We start from the raw sequence: 8,067 nt of genomic DNA, 5'->3' as shown, positions 1-8,067 counted from the left end.
GGGGGGGCGGGTTTCCACCAGCACTAGTCATCAATGTCGATGTTATTCACATTGCCTTTTGGTGGCCTCTAGTTTTGAATGTCGGGGGGGGCGCCTTGGTGAAAAGGCTCCTCCCTAGAGAGGAGCCCAGAGGCTTTTTCCCCAAGATAAATCTGTTGAGAGTTGGATTAAGCCTCTTTGTGTGATGGCCGATACATAAGTCACTTTGTTTGGACTGTGGGACCCCAGAATATCAACCCCATGTGCATTTCCTTACTGAGAAATTGTCCTGCCTGCCATATTGTATTAGCTCTGGGTGGTTTAAACACGCCCAGGCCAGAAATCAGGTTACTTCAAACAGGCCGTATATCGAGCTCCTTCCCGGCTCTGAGATCTGATGCTCTCAGGAGTCTGGACGTGACTTTCACGCACTCGCATCTTCAGTCCGGTGGTCCGATGGAACTTTGCTCTGCACGGGTGGCAGCGCCGTATGGAAACCATCCTCATTTTTCTACATTTTGCCATTCTGCTTCCTTTTCTCCTTCTCTCCTGAAACTGAGCTTTCTTTTTCAAGGGGGAAAGCAGAGAGCGGAAGGGAATGGAATGTTTTACACACATGCAGAGTTTCCCTCTCCCATTGCTCTCTTTTCTCAATTTGGCTGACTTTGGTTCCTGAGTGTGTTCAGGATGGATATGCTCTCCCCCACAATCTAAGATCTGCTCTGTTTCCATTCTCACAGAGTAAAGACCCATGCATCCTGGAGTGGGTGAAGGATCAGGGTTAGCTTCTCAGAAGAGCCTGACATTGGAAGCTCTCAAAGCTACTACATATCATGAAAGTCAGGTTGAACAGCCAAGGCCAATTACTAAACATGACAAAGACAAGATACAACAGATAATGCATTAAAGCAAAATACAAATCATTAGATATAACTGATACCTTCCTCCTCAACTCTTCAATTATTACAGAGTCAGTATATCCTGTGTGACCTTGGGCAAGTTACTTAACCTCTCTATGCCTTGGATTCCTCGCCTGTAAAACACTAGTTAACACTAGTAAATCCCTCACAGGTTTGTTGTGAGGATTAAATGAGATAAGGCATATAATTTGCTGAGAACGAGGTTGGAGGGTAGTGAGTGGTCTCTAAGTGTAGGCTCACAACCAAACCATAAATTTTCTTTCTACCTCCAGGACACCTTCCTTCCTATCACCTTCCATGCTTTTTGAAACTGAAAAAACCTTGGCTGTCAACCTGGCAATTGCCACCGGTAGATTTGGTATTTATCACACTTCTTGGGTCATTGTCATTGATGCTCTTGTCTTTGTATGAGTTGAGTTACTCATGGTTAGGCTTGTTCCCGAGAAATACGGTCCTCAATGATGAGCTACTTCTAGAAGGGCACTGTCCTGGCCATCTCAAGAAAGATGGCACACAAAAGCAACAACAAAAAGCTTTTTACGAGTTACAGTAATTTTTCTTAACATTTCATTGCTTTTAGAGATTTTATTTATTCATTTGAGAGAGAGAGATACAGAGAGGGAGAACATGAGCAGGGGGAGAGGCAGAGGGAGAGGGAGAAGCAGGGTCCCTGCTGAGCCAAGAGCCTGATGCGGGGCTCCATCCCGGGACCCCAGGATCATGATCTGAGCTGAAGGCAGACGCCCAACCATCTGAGCCACCCAGGCGCCCCTTTCTTAACATTTCAAAATGCATCTTATTGCTTAACTGGTGCATCTGTACAGTTTACCAGTACAAGTCAACTAGTCCATGTTCATTTTCTTCATGCCCACACTCTTTCATTTTTGGAAGTCCCCAAAAGCAAAATATTGCCTTCTCTGATTCTTTTTACTACTGCTATTGATAAAAGGCAATGAAATGTATTAGTCACCACCCCTCAAGCCAGGCTTCTGATTACATTACGAGCCTTGCTCATTAATGCAGGGATGGGATGCAGAGCAGAAAGGAGGGGTATCCATTCAGCCTGCCATGGGAGTAACCAGTTGATCGGCAAGACACACCAGCTCCACGAAGGGGAATACCTTCAACAATTCCATCAACATTGATTTACTTTAACCAGGTGATATTTTAATGAGCCAACCGCAGCGCTCCCTGGATGACACGACTTCTCACACTAAGAGAGCACACCGCCTTTAAAAGAAAAAAAAAATCACGAAAAAAAGCCAGAGAGTTGACACTTGCAGATGAGTCTAATTCCCTTTGTCCTGTGGACATGCGCTGTGTTGGGAGAGCTCCAAGAGCATCGAGCTGATTTTTGCTGTCATCAGAACTGACCCTCAGGCCCCCAGGGGGCCCTCAGCCTGTCGGCTACAGTGACAGGGAAGGGAGCCAAGCTTCAACTTGGGGTCCTCAGATGTGTAGCACAACAGGCTACGTCCAACCCTGATGAGGGCAGCTGGATCACATGAATTTTTAAAGTAAAACAACTGATTTTGTTGGGGGGGGGAGTGGGGGTAGCGGGGCTTGCTTTTTCCCCCTGTGAATCCCCACAGAAGAAATGCACAGACCCAGCATGTTGATTTTGGCATCGGCACACACGGTCCCTCTGTTCTGAAGATGAGCTGACACGTGCAGATTTGCAGATCAGCCATTTCAAAAGGTTAATTAAATATTACCATTGTTTTCCGAGCTATTAATGTATGTTCTTTCTTCATGTGAAAGGCTTCTCCCCACTCAAAAATCAGAGTTTGGATTTGCTTCCCAATCCCTTCCCCTTTTAAAATCTGGAAAGAGAGTGACTGAGGGGCCTAGAGAGAGAGAGAGAGAGATCCCAGGCCAGAGGCAAAATACAGTTGGAGCTGAGGAAGGAGTGACTATGGCTGGCATTATCTGAAACAGAGCCCTTGAAACACATTCTCAGCTGCAGCTGGGGATTAGAATTATGTCATTCGAGGAAGGTTCTAGAAAGGGGCCAGGAAGGAACCCCTGCTCTTTCCACCTTTATTTATTTGCCGACAGAATTGACCACACTGGAGCTCAGGAACGTGGCAAGCTTTGGTCTTCGGTGTTTCTGGGGGAGGGTCAGCAGGTGCATCGGCCACAGGGCCAGTGAGGACCGAGGCAGGGACGCATCCCACTTCGCAACGTCTGTGTTTCCCCTGCCACCTCCAAATGATGTGGCTCTCTCTCTGCCTGAGGCATCCAGAGGTTGGCAGGACAAGGCCTTCGTGTGGACGGGAGAGGGATTCCAAGATGGACGACAAGGGATAATAAGACAGAGGTCAGGGAGAGGACAAGGTTTCTCTCCGGCAGGAAGTGCCACCCTCTGTGACTGCAGTTTACAAGAACCCCCGCGCCAGGATGAGCACAGCAGTCTGCAGGAAATCTCTCCAGACAACCCATCTTCCAGGGCAAGCGGGACATGTTTTGTTTGCAAAGTAATAATGCCTCCCTAGATGTGGGGAGGAGACAGCTAACCTAACAGTGTAATGAATGGAAAACAAAGGGGCAGAATGAAGGCAGGTGACGGAGGGATGCTGCAGGCAGGTGGGGCCTGGCACAGATGGAAAGAGGAAGGGAGACCGCCAGTCCCAAGTCTGGTCATGGATAAAGCTGGAAGCGTGTCTGCACAGTCACGCCTACCCCGAATATCGGTCCACCCGTCCATCCGTATACACACCATGCGGGCTGAAATTTTATCAGCAGAGGGCTACCTGGCGGTATAACGCGGTGCTTACGAATGCAGACTCTGCAGTCAGAAGACCTGGGTTAAAAGCCCATCTCCATCACTCTCTGGCTGGGTTTCCTTAAGGTTTTTCATTCCCTAATGTTTCCCTTTTTTAAGTACAAATTGCTATACTGCAGGGTTGTTAAAACGATAAAATGAACAAAAAGAAAAGAGTAGGGAGGGGGTCCAGTGTCCGATAAACGCTCTTGAAATAGGAGGAAAGAACGGGAGAGCAAATCCCGGACAAGCAGAGGGCAGAGGAGGAGAGCACCAGAGGAAGAGGAGGAGCACAGAAGGGGAGGACCTACATACCATTGCCCTTCTGGAACCATCTGTTAGCCAGCCGTCCCAGGGTGTCGTGGGTGCAGCTTCCCTGGATGAGCTCATTCGGATCTCCTGCAGTCTTAACCCAATGTCCTGCCCATTGCATCTGCCCCACGTGGTCTCCCTTGCTGGTAAGATCACCTTGACTCGCTACCCACACCCAGAGCTGAGCCCCTGCACACGTGCGAGGCTTGATGGTAACCAGGCAGGCTGGGATGGAAGGCACAAAGGGGAACGCACACTTGCATGGGCTGAAGCCATCAAAGAGGAAGGACAAGCACACAGGTCCTCGGCATGTTTAAGTGCTGCCGAGAGGCAGCCTCCAGAGAACAATGCTAGATCTCCTGGAAGATTGGTGCTTGGGGGACAGGTGTGAAAGGAAAACCATGTCACAGATAGGGGGATTTGGGGCTGTATTTGTTCCAACCAGGTACGTACTGGGACCTAACTCATGCTAGACTCTTAATAAAATGTCAGAACGCATTGGAGAAGCCCCTGACCTGATTCTGCTCCTCGTGGAGCTTTTATCACAACACAAAGGAACAGAGACTGTGAATCACAGGGCACTGTGCTGGAGGGTAGGGGATGTGATCAGGTGCTTAGTGCCAGGGAAGAAATCCAGCAGAAAGCCTGTTCCAGGCAGAAGAACAGCTAGTCCAAATAGGCAGGCATGGTGGATGCCTTCAGAGTTGTCTGCTCAGCCTAGTAACCACCCCCATCCCCATCCATGAGCAAGTGAGCAGCAGTGAGGACACAGTCTAGCCCACTGGCCACCACTAACTGATGTGAAGGTGGACAGAACCCCAATTCCCTGGCTCTGGGCCAATTGGTCTAGAAGCAGACTCCTGACCAGGGTTGCCATTAACTAATAAAAATATAGGATATCCAGTTACACTTGAATTAGTGTAAGTATATCTCATGTAACTTTTGGGAGATACTTATAACTTAAAAATGATTAATTGTTTCTCTGAAATTCTAATGTCTTTGGGCAAGCCCATATTTTATCTGGCAGCCCTACTCCTGACCCAACTGGGATCCTCAAGAGAGTGTCTTCTGTAGGATGCAATTAAAAGAGAACTGAGTCAGCCTCTCTCCAGCAGCTGAAAGTACAAGATGTTTTCTGCCATATGAGGAAAGCCAACCTACCAAAGGAGAGAATCAAATGAAGTCAGAAGTCAGTGAGAAGCAGAGACAAAGGGAGCAAGGATACTGGTGGCATTTGAGGCCAGATTCCAGTCTACTCCCTGCCCTTCCTACAGCTTGGTATTCTGCTCTATTTGGTGGACCCTATTCCCCACCCACCTCACCCTCACTCCCAGCTCCTATAGACAGGGAAGAAAGCAGAGGCATTTTAATTCATCAGCTCAAAGGTTATAAAGTTAAGCAAACGCACCTTTAGCACAATAAGGCCAGGGTTACCATGTTAAATGGTACGTGGTCAAAGCCATATTACAAGAAGAAATACCATTTCTTATATAGATAAGATGGGGTGTTCTTCAAAAGGAAATTAAATGAATTATCCTTGATTTCCAAATTTAAGGAAAACACAAACCAGAGTTGAAACACACACTTCTCCCCACCCCACCTTGTCTACAGAGCCCAAAGTTCTCCTGCAAACCAAGCAGAAAAACTCACTGACAGAGCATGGATACATAAAGAGCCTAAAATTTGTAAGACAAATTATTTGCCATAAATCATAGACCCTGGGTGTATATCCTATAAAGAGGTCCTACAAACCAGTAAGAAAAACATGATGGGCACCTCCCTCCAAAAATAGGCAAGGGGGTATTTGCAAAAGAAATATGAATTTTTAATAAAAATATGAAAAAAAATTCAGACTCATTAAGCAAATAAATATAAACAAAAACATCAAAATTCCCTTTTAGACTATTATATTGGCAAATTAAGTAAATTAGTTCTACTGAAAGCTAGCCAGGGTGTGATAGGGTGAGCACTCTTTTGCACTAGCGGTAAATCCCTAATATACAGTATACCAGTGGTATATCCCTAATGTGCAGTATACTCACAGTATATCCCTAATATGCAGTATACCAGTGGTGTATCCCTAATGTGCAGTATACTAACAGGACATCCTTAAGGTGCCATTTACTAACAGTATATCCCTAATATACAGTATACCGGGGGTATATCCCTAATATGCAGTATACTAACAGCATATTCCTAATATACAAAGGACTTCTGCAAAATAATAAATGACAAAGACCCCAATAGAAAAATGGGCAAAGGGTTTGAACAGGCAATTCATAGAAGAGATGCAAGTGGTCAGAGTAGCTTAGATAGAGACATACATTTCCATTTAGAGGGAATTGGATTTAGATAAGCGTTCCTCCTCACAGTCCAGGAAGGTCAAGATGAAATGAGATACCAGTTCTTGGCCTCTGATATCATAAGTACTGATAACTTCTATTTCTGGGAAGGGCTTTGGGGAATAGCCAGTCTCGCACAGGCTATTGGTAAGGGGCATAAATATTCCTACACCATTTTTAAAGGATAATTTAGCAATATCTATTTAAAGCACCTGAAATCTCTGACATCTCTCTGTTTCTTCTTTAAAGATAGAAAATGGCTGTTTACCCTCTGCCTCGTGAAAGGAAATTCCCAATTCTTACTATCTCGGGAAATAATTGTTACCCTGTGGTCCCCTCTTCTCTAATTTAAGAAACACGTTTTAAAATTTTGCAAACCATGGCGTTATTTTCCATTTTCTGTGTTTTGATCCATTTTATCTATATTCCGGGCAGTCTTTGATGAATCATCTCTCCTTTTTTTAACACTCCATTAAGAATGTGGGGACCAATGTTGGCACAATGTTATTCTAAAAAACAAAGCTTAAATGCCAAAGACCATACCAGAGTAACAGCGTTTTCAACAAAGATGGGGAAATAGCGATTGCACTCAAGTGGAAGCGGTTGTCCGACATCCTGGGCATGCAAGTAGCCCTGCTACTACATGGCCCTTTCCTCCTCTTCCTTCCTTGGAATTTTTCCCACTGCCCCTTCAACTAAGCACCATATTCCCTCCTTCAAGGTTTCCTTCGTTCCTGGGCAGGACGCCCTGTGCCTGGAATCCTGCCCCATCCCATCTCCGCAAGCTGTCTCCTGCAATCATTCTACCAGCTCCTGAGATCCTGCTTCCTCCACAAAGCCCTCCCCAGCTGAGAGCCAAGTGATTCTCCTCCAGCTTCCCACCTGTTCTGAGCCACTGCACACTCCATCTCTCTTCCTCCCATTGTTTGTACTGAATAGCAGTGGGCTCGGTGATGTCCTGTCCATGAAATGGCTGCAGTGTTCTGCTTATCATTTCCTATGCCCATCTGCATCTGTGACTGGCCGAGGCCGAGTTTATAAATGTGCCTTGCTCGGATCAGCAATGCGAGAAGCTGTGGAGTGACGGTTGGTGTTCTCCCGAGATCACCTTGCACAGCATCCCCAAGGATCAAAGTTCTGTGGCTTGGTAAACCCGGACTCACGTTTAGGATCAAGTGTGCCCCCTGTGAGACTTACTTCAACCTTTCTGGGTCTGGCTCAAGTGTCCTTGGAACAGAGTAATGCTGGCTTAAGCTGGCAAGCTCTGAAAATTAAACTAATGATTGAGAGTTTAGTGGAATGGAAGAATGGCTTTTTTTTAAGTGGTTAAAAATATCACTAACAACTGAATCTAAATATTAGAATCCTTCTTCCCTCAATTATATTTTCCTCTTTCATGATTCAGCATCATTTTAATTGAACTGGATCCCTCAAGACTAAAAATCTGGTATCTAGGACTATAACACCTTCAGTTGGTAAAATAGGTGGGAAGTTTGCTTTTAAATCCTTTTTTAGATTTTTGTCTCTACCCACCATTAAAATTAATTTCACACCCATTTTTCCCCTTGTACCTTTGGGAAAGAAGCTTGTTTTTATAGCTTTCTCCTAATGTCAAAACAAAACCTCCCTTATACTGCTTAGAATCTCGAGATCTTTTTCCAACAAAGAGAAAAACAAATGTGCTCGAATTAAGGCAACTGAGGACGTTACTGGATCACTGCAGAATACAGAACCAACCCTCTTCAACTTG

The sequence above is a fragment of the Zalophus californianus genome, chromosome 4 (assembly GCF_009762305.2).
Source record: "Zalophus californianus isolate mZalCal1 chromosome 4, mZalCal1.pri.v2, whole genome shotgun sequence".
NCBI classification, from domain to species: Eukaryota; Metazoa; Chordata; class Mammalia; order Carnivora; family Otariidae; genus Zalophus; species Zalophus californianus.
The sequence above is the reverse complement of the archived record's forward strand: the minus strand, read 5'-3'. Positions refer to the sequence as shown.